Genomic DNA, 13,607 nt, shown 5'->3' with positions numbered 1-13,607 from the left:
TTAGAGTGGCTAGAAAACCTCGTGGAACACGAGATTTTGGGCCGAATGTAATATGAATTGGCTTTTTCGGGCATTCTGTGAGAAGGAGGGCTGTCAGTTGTAGTCGTAGCTGGCACGGACTGCTTTCCAACCCACTTGAGAAAGCGGCTACGTTTTTACTGTACTGCCAGCGCAAGCACGCTGGGTATGCACGCTAGGTACGCACGCTTCATAGTCAGATAAACATTCTCTCAAAATAATAAAAAAGAACTCTATTTATACTAGTGTACCTATTTACAATGCCTTCCCACGGGACAGAGTAAGACACCAGGATCGTTTTTTAACGTGGAGAAAAGGAATAAAATAAAAATTGTCTCAGTCGTGAAGGATTTCTCCTCCACTGACAGAGAACAAGAAATTGAAGTGCAGCATCTGAAGAACAGATACTACACTTTGATCTTGTCCCGAAGGCCAAAAGGGAAACAAAAAGACTTGTGTGAAAAAGTGAAAACAACAACAAACTAGCAAAGTAGTAACAGAAATCGAAAAACCGATTAAGTTCATAAGAAAATCCTACATGAAATGTCACATTGCATGATAAGATGAACAAAATATTGTTCAGAAGAATAAATGAAGAAACACTTACGGTAGTAGCTGCCATAATTGGAGATGGAATGAACTGAGAGAAAGAAGCATGTTGTCCGCGTGGTAACAAAAAGAAATAAAGAGTAGGAGTAAAGAGAAAAAAAATACCCTTTTTAATAAGGGTTGATAAGGGGCGGTAAGTGTGTGTTCCGAATAGAAGATGGTGTAAGGGAGACATCTGTGTCCGACCTGTGGGCAAGCCAATATATATATATATATATATATATATATATATATATATATATATATATATATATATATATATATATATATATATATATATATGTTAGGGTAGGTCGATTTTTCACTTTCCTCAGAATATTAAAAAAATGACATTTACCGAAAGTTGCGTCTGGACTTATTAAGTACTTTTGCAAAAAAAATGAGATCAAATGCTTGAGCGGGTTTTTTGAGAGTTTTTTATCAAAGTTGTAGAAAAAATATACTGAAAATTCTTCTTTTTTGCAAGGTTTGTCTTGAATATTCATGTAAATACCAAAAAAATTCCAGTATTTCAAATCAGGTGATGTCTTTTTATTTAATAAAAATAATATTAATATAACAAATCATAAATAATCTTCAAATAAAAAAAGAGCTCTGAAAGGTAGTTCGTTATGGTGCAAAGAGCATGAAGATTAAAAAAAAATTCTGTAAAATTGCAACCATTCCACCTTCACAACCTGTGTTGGTATTAGTGTTGTCAACAAAGATAGCCTTGATAGTCTTTTCATTGTTGAATTCATGCAAAACAATCCATCACTTGCTCTGCACCACTGTTAGGAAGAACTCTGTGTGTCAAATATTTACTTTCATATGGTGTCTCTATTGTAAAAGTTAAATGGTGTTCTGGTCCCTTAGGTTTTTTCATGGTTTTCTGTCCATTTCTCCAATGCATATCAGATTGTCCACACTTTCATTATGTTTTGGGGCAGTTGTTTTCACTTTAGTTTTTGCCCTGTCCACTTTACATTTATCAATAAGAATATTGCTTATTAGGTATAAGAAGGCACATAGCAAGCCATTGGCAAGGCTAGCTCCAAGATTAGAAGATATGCCCCCCCTTGACTAACTCAAGAGCATATCTGTGAAATTTAATAAGGCTATAAGGCCCTTTTGGATGACTATTTGGCTGCAAATATTCTTCTGGTTTTTCACTTTGAGAAGATAAGTAAGAGGGGAGGAAATATTACGCTGGAGATTTGAAGGTGTTGGTGATGAATGTACATTTTTTATTAACCTGCCGTTCGTTTTTACATTTTTTTTATAGCACTTATATCAACTGAACCAAGTTGAAAAGTACCTTTCGGCCGTATTTTGCTCCTCTGATCCTTTAGGTACTTACGATCCTCAACTGGAACCTGAAAAATCAGATTTTACTTATATTAAAATACATCTAAACAGATTAATATAAAAATTAGTTTGCATTAAAATATGAAAATTGGTTTGGATACAAGGTTATCTCACAAAGACATTGGAAAAAATAGAAAATAACTTACCTTTTGTTGAAGAGGACAGGTGTAAATAATGTGCTAATCTGGCAATTTTCTTTTTTACAAGAGGGTTGTCACAACTTAAAACTTGGCAGATTGCAAGAACAGGACGAAATATCAAATAGCGAATCCAGTTTTTCTATCCAGAATTTCTTTTGGGAAGTGGGGAAAGATGTTCTTTTCATTTGTTTGGCTTTCTTGAAACATAGTATAGTCACCTTTTTTAAAATAGTCATTTCACTTAAGAGATAAACATGGATTAACCGCTTTCCAAATATCCATGACTTCCTTTGTTATCAATTTGGAGATAGTAAAATTTGAAAAGGTGAGTATTTATTAAATAGTAACTATATTGAATAATTTGTCGGTAAATTGGAGGCTCCATCTTATTTAATGGTGTAGGTAGACCAGAAAATTTCATTACATTTTTACTGCGAGTTGTAATTGTAGATTTACGGGACATTTTGAATAAAACGCCCCCCAATACACTCAGAAATTAAATTACTGTTATACCGGCCTTTCTATGCATAAGGGAAATTACGCCGGTTCTCACTATATATATAGAGTAAGTAATGTCTACACCGGTGAGAAGGATCGACAGTATTCCACTGCCTAGCTGAGCGCGTGTCAGTTATACCTGTATTCCTACCTTCGTATCTGTGATGTTAATACACTTCGTTTGTCAAACCAACCTCGACTTGATATTCTTCTTATACTATTGTTTTACGATACAACAATTATACAAATAATTTTTAAATACATTTGATTTTAAAATTTGGTGCCTATGCACTTATGTTACCGTGCTATTTTTAAAAATCGTATTTTCAAGTTAAATTCGATGTTAAACAGTTTTCTAAATAATAATCTCATTATTTCAGCACGGTAACATAAGTGCATAATTAGCAAAAAAAAGTTTTTAATAAATTGGATAAAATTTGAAATAAATACAGTAAGTTAAAGTACTGTTTACTTACCTTAAAGAGAAATTTGAGTTCCGTTCGTAATCTTTTTTATGAATAAATACTTTTTAAGATAGAAACAAATCAGAATAATTATATACGTTGTATGTTTTAGATTTAAATCAATTATACCGAAAAACTTGAGCGATATTTAAAGAGAAAATTAGGTGCAGAGATAATTCAACAGTTTATTAAAAATGTAAACACGAACACACACCCACGCAGTAAAGTTTTTTTTAATGAATAATTATATACGTTGTATTTTTTATATTTAAGTCTATTTTAATGAAAAATTTGAGCGATATTTGCAGAGATAATCCAAGAGTTTATTAAAAATGTACACAGTTGACATAAAAACACACGGGGTTGTAATTTCAATTGGTGATTCCGTATTATTACCCAACAAATAAAACATCCATATATATAGATATTTCTATATTAAATCAAATATTATAACGTTTTAATTCCTTTTTATTTTTGATATTTTCGTTTAATCTCTAAAAACATGGAATAATAAACTTTAAAATATTTATTATTATAATGTATTGTATTGCTTTTTTTGTTAATACTCAGATTTTATTTAAGCGATATGCACCCGGAGTGGCACCGATACCGTAATAAAAATCCGAATTTATTTGATATTTAAGTTGGAATGCTCAACAAAATACAAAATTTTAAAGAAAAATATTTCTTGGGATAATCTTTGACATTATTTTTCAAATTTTTCAAATGCCATTTTGTACAGTTCCAAAATCGACCTATCCTAATATATATATATATATATATATATATATATATATATATATATATATATATATATATATATATATATATATATATACACATACACATATATATACACACACACATATATATATATATGAGAGAGAGAGAGACGGGGAGAACGAGCGAAAACATAGATGACTGTAAACTGAATGGTGCTCATAAATCAAGGTAAATACACGTAAATTGCGTGTTGCTTCACCATTGTTCAACTTTCAGGGCTTGAACTTCTGTTTCTTTGACTCTTCTCAGCGGCAGGGAGGTCTCTCTTCAGATTCTAATAGTAGTCATCCATCATGACTGCATCTCAACGACCTTGATATCAGGCTTCCATCTCTTTTAGATGCTTATGGAATCTCCCCCCCCTGCTCAGGAAATCGGTCCATATGTGAAAACGGATTGTACATATTGATGCTCATTTTGCAACCCAGCTTTTTGAAAGCAGTCAGCACATGCGGTTCTGTGTAGTTTTTGACCTTATTGTTTCCAAGAAAGTTCTTCACTACAAGAACTAATGCTTTCCGTGCTTCCTGTTCCATTTTCTTCATTGAGTTTTCGACCTCTGGATCTCTGATGAGCTGCTGAGTCTGAAGACTGTTAAAGATGCCAGCTTTCAACTTCTCCATAGTCAATTCTGGAAAAGCCTAATACAAGTAAATGAAGCAGTTACTATCCTTCTCCAGAGCTGTATTGAACTAATTTATTTAGCCAAGCTTGATATGCAGCGGTGAGGAAAGTAGTCTGTCTCTGTCCAACATAAGGTCGTTGATGACGTTCCTTTTTTTGCAGGGCAGCAATTCTCTCGAACAGGCCATTCTTTATTCGTGTATGCTAAGCACTGATTTTTGGAAGATTTCAAATTTATGACTTCAAACTAATCCCTTTTCGACATAATCACATAGAACTATGGGACCTGAATACTTTTTTTGATTAAAATAATCATTTCAAATCAAAACAATTATTCAATATGGTATTTTACTCCTACCAACTTCTTCTAAAATGCTTCACGCATGCGTACAGGTGAACAAAAAACAACAGATGGACATATTTCAACGACTTGACCAGATTGAGCAAAATCAATGTGATTTTTGGATTCAGCGCATCAGATTCGGCCAAAATCAGCTGAAGAAAACCGCAAACAAAGTTGTTGTTATAATAATAGATAACATGTTTTTTCTGTTTATTTTGTTATTTCAGTTTTATAATCATTCAAATGACACGTAAATGATGAACAAATATTTACAAATTGAAGCAACTTTTTCCAGTGAATCTTAAAAACATTTACAAAAATTGTTGTATTATATGATTCTTACGAAATCTTCATAAACTTATATACAGACTATCTTAAAATGATTCAGTTTTCAGTTGCACGCTTCGTTGGTGAGTGCGATGGTAAAATGGATAATGACGTGGAGGTACCAAGTTTGAAACCAGACGTTTCCATAACACTGTTTTACATCTGTAAATATGATTCTAAGGCTGTATCCGACCACGCGTTGCTGTGGCTAAATTTGTTTAAATGGAACAAAAAACAAAAAAGATAAAATGTATGTTTATTATGTTTATGTTCTTAATACTTGTGGGTCACAATATTTTGAGACTTGTTAATGGTTATTGCAAACACCAGCGAACCGTGAAGTGCAATATCTTAAATAAAAAAATGGTGTATCCGTTGAAGTCATTCAATGCACGTTCGCTGCCCGTTGTTCTTAGATTTACAAAGGGGAAAACATAAGGGGTTAATTTTACTATGGATATGTATGTGAGCACGCGCTGGGGAATCTCGTAAATTCTAAAATTTAGCTGCTTTTATTTTTTTACTAGATGAAGTACCCGGCGTTGCCAGGTTGTATATGATATATTTGAATATTTTGTTCCCATACATTATAATAAATATAGATTAAACAAAACATAAATTCATAATGACTTCTTTTTCCACACACTCCATGTGGTGGGAGCAGTAGTGCATTTTATTTTATAGATGTCTCGCCAGTAGACCTAATCGTTTTTTATAGTTTAATCTTTTATCTTCTTGGCCTTCTTTCAAAATATGATGCAAGAATTGACATTATTTTATATTTTAGTGCATATCTGAAAACTGTTGAATTATTTGTTTTAACTATTTAATGTACAATACATATAAAGATGGCATTAGTAATCTATTCTGTTAATGAAATAATTACAATTCAGTTTCCACCAGTGCATATCTGAAAACTGGTTAATGAACCTGTAGCATTAATTTTGAAGAATCTCTACAATAAACAACATTTTTGGTGTGACCTCTTACAGGTGTGTACATGTAGAGGTTTTTAGGACATCCAATGCGTGAGAAACCAAATACAACTAGCCATAAGACAAGCAAGGTATCTGAAGATTAAGTCCAACCAACGCTTTGTCCTTGAGCTTTACTTATGGCAAAACTTATTTTTGTTGGGAATTGTAAAAGCTTGAACTGAAATGGCATGTCAGAAGGAATCCGAGGAATCCGAGGAATTAACAGTTTCACCCTTAAAATGTCCAGCTATTATAATGGCTTCCAGAACATTACTTTTCAAAGAATTTTTTGCTAACCGTGTGTCATTGCACAATTTAGGAGGATCAATATTTCTTAATAATATAACTGGGACTCCTTCCTTCAATATCAGGTTATGATGTGGCATTCCAGGCAGCTGTAGTGAATTTAGAATTCTACAGGAAATTCTACTGCCTGATCCTCATCAATAACGCAATCAATCAATAATGTTCAAACCAAGGCAACTCTTGCAAAAGATTACAATTGATCAGTTATGTTACCATGAAAACAATGTAAACATTTTTTAAATAATTTTAGACAATGAATACTTTCTTATGATAATCAATATTAATATAAATAAAAATATTAAATTGTCAGAACATATAAAAAAGTTAAACAATATGAATAGAACTTTTCATATGAAAACCTTTTTAATGCAATATAAAATAGAACTTTTCATCATTTGAAACTATGAAAATCTTTAAGTTTAAACAATATAAATAGAACTTTTATAATTTTACACAATGTAAAAAGCTTTATTTTCAATTCAAAATTGAATCACGTGATTAGTTATAAACGATACAAATTAATATTAAGCACGCATATTCTATTGTGACTTTTAATAATTTTATCGTCTATTCTCTTTCAATTATTTTGAAATTTATTAATTTTCACGACTATGGCCACCACTTTTGAAATAAAATTTCTGCTTAATTTTCCACAAATACTACGTATTTGTGGAAAATTAAAACATTTAATATATAAAATATTCGTTTTCAGCATACCAGAAAACCAGTGAAAGTTGTCATTTTAAAGGAAAATGTTAAGGTGAAAACCAAGTAAAAATTTTTACCTTAAAAATTATAAAAAGTTCGGTAGCTATGTATTTTATGTACGGTGCTGAAATAATGTTATTGTTTCGAAAACCATTCTTAACATCGGGAGTGGAGAGTGTTTTGTAAGTATTCTCTGCTTCCACCTAACAATTTAATAAAAACAAAAATATCGTGAAACTAAAATTTAACCCGAAAAAAACTATTTTAAAATAGCGCAGTACCAAAAATATATAAGCACCAAGCTTCTAGTTAAATTGGTTAAAATTAAACAAAGAATACAAAAAGTTTTGTTTATATTGTTTAAAATAAAAAAGAAGATGTATATTGATTAAAATAAAAAGAAAAAGATTTATATTGTTTAAAATAATTAAAAAAAAACTGTTTATTCTTTTTTATTTAGAAAACGTTATTTTCATAATGATTATTTTTTTTTAAGTTCTGCTTACTTAAAACTCAACGTCTGAAATACTAATGTCATTGTTTATATATCGTTGGCATAGTAACAACGGTGATTAGGGAGTTTGGTTCCTTTTATTTGAGAGAGGGTTCGAGATTATTTTCTCACCTAAACGCCCGTCTTGACAGAATTTTTGGTACTTGTGCCGTTTACGAACCATGCTGAAATAATCACGTTATTATTTAGAAAGCCATTCTTAACATGGAGAGGGGGCTTGCACTTTCACCTAACAGTTTTATGAAAAAAGAAAAATTATTTCAAGTAAAAGGAAGAAGCTATGTAAATTAAGGATATAATCTGGAGAAAAGAAACTTATCTCAATTTACTTGATTAAGTGTATTAATTTAAAGAGAAAGTAATGTCGATTGGCACTTGTATCGATGCGGGGGGCGGGGATGAACGAAACTTTATTTTAAGAGCAACATCAAATTTTATTTAATTTTGTTTAAAAAATGAGAAACAAAACTTCTGTTTATGTTTGAATGATTTCTTTCGTGTCAACCTTTCATGTGTTGTAATAGTCTCATAGTGGTGTTTTGATTGAAATTAGTGGCAGACGACAATCTGACTATTTTGGCGGATTTTCCTCAGTCGAGGATTCGAACGTGAATACATGTTTTGTTTTTGTTTTTGCTATGAAAATCATATTCATGGAAATTACTTATTCTACTGTAAGCGAAGTGTCGAAGATAACCGAGTGCATGTATTTTTATGATAAATGGAAAATATCTCGTGTTATTTAAAATATTTTAAATAACATTTTAAAATATTTAAAAAAAAAACAACAACAACAAAAAAAAACAGGGGTCACTAAGATATTTGTTAAAGGTTTTTCTATGACTCAATTTTTCGGGAAGATGAGAATAATAGTCCGAATAAAATATATGAGACATTTTATCTGATTGGATATTATTTATTTATGTACTTTTTTTGGAAATGAACCTGTATTTTGTTTTGGCATAATGTCCTGTGTAAGAAAGCTCTCTCAGAAAAACTAAAAATAGTAAAAACACATACATTCAGAAAAATTTGGCAGTTTTTGTTTGCTATCAATAGTTGTTCATCTAATCGATAAATGAATAATATATATATAGGTATGTTTTGTTTGCTATCAATAGACGTTCATCTAATCGATAAATGAATAAAATATATATAGGTATGTTTTGTTTGCTATCAATAGTTGTTCATCTAATCGATAAATGAATAATATATATATAGGTATGTTTTGTTTGCTATCAATAGACGTTCATCTAATCGATAAATGAATAAAATATATATAGGTATGTTTTGTTTGCTATCAATAGTTGCTCATCTAATCGATAAATGAATAATATATATATAGGTATGTTTTGTTTGCTATCAATAGTTGTTCATCTAATCGATAAATGAATAATATATATATAGGTATGTTTTGTTTGCTATCAATAGACGTTCATCTAATCGATAAATTAATAATATACATATAGGTATGTTTTGTTTGCTATCAATAGTTGTTCATCTAATCGATAAATGAATAAAATATATATAGGTATGTTTTGTTTGCTATCAATAGACGTTCATCTAATCGATAAATGAATAAAATATATATAGGTATGTTTTGTTTGCTATCAATAGTTGTTCATCTAATCGATAAATGAATAATATATATATAGGTATGTTTTGTTTGCTATCAATAGTTGTTCATCTAATCGATAAATGAATAAAATATATATAGGTATGTTTTGTTTGCTATCAATAGACGTTCATCTAATCGATAAATGAATAAAATATATATAGGTATGTTTTGTTTGCTATCAATAGTTGTTCATCTAATCGATAAATGAATAATATATATATAGGTATGTTTTGTTTGCTATCAATAGTTGTTCATCTAATCGATAAATGAATAATATATATATAGGTATGTTTTGTTTGCTATCAATAGTTGTTCATCTAATCGATAAATAAATAAAATATATATAGGTATGTTTTGTTTGCTATCAATAGTTGTTAATCTAATCGATAAATGAATAATATATATATAGGTATGTTTTGTTTGCTATCAATAGTTGCTCATCTAATCGATAAATGAATAATATATATATAGGTATGTTTTGTTTGCTATCAATAGTTGTTCATTTAATCGATAAATGAATTATATATATATAGGTATGTTTCGTTTGCTATCAATAGTTGCTCATCTAATCGATAAATGAATAAAATATATATAGGTATGTTTTGTTTGCTATCAATAGACGTTCATCTAATCGATAAATGAATAAAATATATATAGGTATGTTTTGTTTGCTATCAATAGTTGTTCAGCTAATCGAAAAATGAATAATATATATATAGGTATGTTTTGTTTGCTATCAATAGTTGTTCATCTAATCGATAAATGAATAATATATATATATATAGGTATGTTTTGTTTTCTATCAATAGACGTGCATCTAATCGATAAATGAATAAAATATATATAGGTATGTTTTGTTTGCTATCAATAGTTGTTCATCTAATCGATAAATGAATAATATATATATAGGTATGTTTTGTTTGCTATCAATAGTTGTTCATCTAATCGATAAATGAATAAAATATATATAGGTATGTTTTGTTTGCTATCAATAGACGTTCATCTAATCGATAAATGAATAAAATATATATAGGTATGTTTTGTTTGCTATCAATAGTTGTTCATCTAATCGATAAATGAATAAAATATATATAGGTATGTTTTGTTTGCTATCAATAGTTGTTCATCTAATCGATAAATGAATAATATATATATAGGTATGTTTTGTTTGCTATCAATAGTTGTTCATCTAATCGATAAATGAATAATATATATATAGGTATGTTTTGTTTGCTATCAATAGACGTTCATCTAATCGATAAATGAATAAAATATATATAGGTATGTTTTGTTTGCTATCAATAGTTGTTCATCTAATCGATAAATGAATAATATATATATAGGTATGTTTTGTTTGCAATCAATAGTTGTTCATCTAATCGATAAATGAATAATATATATATAGGTATGTTTTGTTTGCTATCAATAGACGTTCATCTAATCGATTAATGAATAAAATATATATAGGTATGTTTTGTTTGCTATCAATAGTTGTTCATCTAATCGATAAATGAATAAAATATATATAGGTATGTTTTGTTTGCTATCAATAGTTGTTCATCTAATCGATAAATGAATAAAATATATATAGGTATGTTTTGTTTGCTATCAATAGTTGTTCATCTAATCGATAAATGAATAATATATATATAGGTGTGTTTTGTTTGCTATCAATAGTTGTTCATCTAATCGATAAATGAATAATATATATATAGGTATGTTTTGTTTGCTATCAATAGACGTTCATCTAATCGATAAATGAATAAAATATATATAGGTATGTTTTGTTTGCTATCAATAGTTGTTCATCTAATCGATAAATGAATAATATATATATAGGTATGTTTTGTTTGCTATCAATAGCTCTTCATCTAATCGATAAATGAATAATATATATATAGGTATGTTTTGTTTGCTATCAATAGACGTTCATCTAATCGATAAATGAATAATATATATATAGGTATGTTTTGTTTGCTATCAATAGTTGTTCATCTAATCGATAAATGAATAATATATATATAGGTATGTTTTGTTTGCTATCAATAGCTCTTCATCTAATCGATAAATGAATAATATATATATAGGTATGTTTTGTTTGCTATCAATAGCTCTTCATCTAATCGATAAATGAATAATATATATATAGGTATGTTTTGTTTGCTATCAATAGACGTTCATCTAATCGATAAATGAATAAAATATATATAGGTATGTTTTGTTTGCTATCAATAGTTGTTCATCTAATCGATAAATGAATAATATATATATAGGTATGTTTTGTTTGCTATCAATAGCTCTTCATCTAATCGATAAATGAATAATATATATATAGGTATGTTTTGTTTGCTATCAATAGACGTTCATCTAATCGATAAATGAATAAAATATATATAGGTATGTTTTGTTTGCTATCAATAGTTGTTCATCTAATCGATAAATGAATAATATATATATAGGTATGTTTTGTTTGCTATCAATAGCTCTTCATCTAATCGATAAATGAATAATATATATATAGGTATGTTTTGTTTGCTATCAATAGTTGTTCATCTAATCGATAAATGAATAATATATATATAGGTATGTTTTTGCTATCAATAGACGTTCATCTAATCGATAAATGAATAAAATATATATAGGTATGTTTTGTAAATGCCATGTAACATCTGAAAAAAAATGCATGCAATCGAAACGTAAAAACTTTTAGTATCTTGCACAATTTGACCTGGATTCTCGGGAATTTCTGTCAGGCATGGATCGGGCGAGACCGGCAATCATCGGTTTCAGCCGAGCGTTGTTCAAATGTTGAAACGCTAAATTAACTTTTTATTTTATGTAATATTTTAATATTTTTTCTGTGATAATAAATGATGGGTTCTGATTATTTATTTATTTATTTATTTATTTGTAATTCATTGACTGAGCATTTAATAAAAAGGAAAGATACCATAAAAATAATAAAAATGATATGTAACATTTGGTGTTTTACAGTGTATGCATGTAAAAACACCGAATATTTCTTTGTAATTAATAATTTTTTTTTATCTAATCGGTCAAATAATAATAAAAGATATATAGTTATGTCTTCGATAAGTGAATAATAAAAAATATATAGGTTTTTCTTTGTATTAACAAATTCCAAACTGCAAGTGAAATTTACGTATTATTTCATTTTTTTATTAATACAAAAAGACATAATCAAAATATGTGGCGTTCTAGCATCATGCTATTTTAAGTGTGCGCATGCGCAAAAGCACAAAAAATGTCAGCTAGTGGTTAATGTATTTTACATGTAAATTTGCCGATATCTGTACGCGTTATTCATGTATGTAAACAAAGATATTATTCGCTATAAACCATCCTTGGTGCACAATTATTATTTCCTGAGAATTTCAATGTTATGTGACCAGTAGTTTAGGAGTTTACCTGTTACATATTTACACACACATACGTTTACTGTTTTATTTATATAGATTAATGCTTAGTAAGTTTCTTACAATCTCTGGTGGTATAGAGATTTTGGTAGGTGTTTAATTATTGGATATGTTGAATTATTATGATGAAATATGGTTTACCTGTTAGATATTTACACACACACATACGTTTACTGTTTTATTTATATAGAAGATGAAATGATAGTGTTCTATCATAAGTAAATCGATGAAAAAAATGAAAAGAAAACTGTTCAGAGATTAAACTAACAAAGTAAGTGGGAGATGGATTATAATTCAGATGGAATAAACAAATGAGAAAAGAATGTAAAAATGTTGTAGGATAAGTTTTAAAAATGGAATTAGTTTTTTATTTTAAAATATCCTTATATTCACACATATTTTTTGAGTCAAAATATTGCATTCAAATATATTTAATGAAAATGTTCGTAAACATTTTTGTTCCTCTTCGTTCATGTAGCGAAATTCGGAAATCAAAATAATGATGTTCAAGTGTAACAAATATTGTATCTAATTAATTGCCATGTCGAATTAATGTAAACAGTGAAAACTCACAAAAAAAGATAACGTATAAATTAATTAATAAAAAAATAGTTGTCAAAGAAATTAGTAATGTTAACTATTTTGCTTGCATTTACGGCACATGTCACGTGACCAAAACAAACATAGTCGAAATCATTTTTTCGTCGAAGACGTAACTAAATGCGAAATGACATGAAACCGAAAGCAAACCTGTAGCATTCAAATCTGGTGACGTTACCACTGTAATAACGTGACACGCATATTAACTGATTAAAAATTAAAAGTAAACTAAGATGAATGTACAAAATCTATAACGATTTTTTCAATTTTGACACATTTTTAACCCCTTAAAAT

The sequence above is a fragment of the Euprymna scolopes genome, chromosome 7, assembly GCF_053919585.1.
Source record: "Euprymna scolopes isolate OS-2025 chromosome 7, ASM5391958v1, whole genome shotgun sequence".
NCBI classification, from domain to species: Eukaryota; Metazoa; Mollusca; class Cephalopoda; order Sepiida; family Sepiolidae; genus Euprymna; species Euprymna scolopes.
This window is presented reverse-complemented; position numbering follows the sequence as displayed.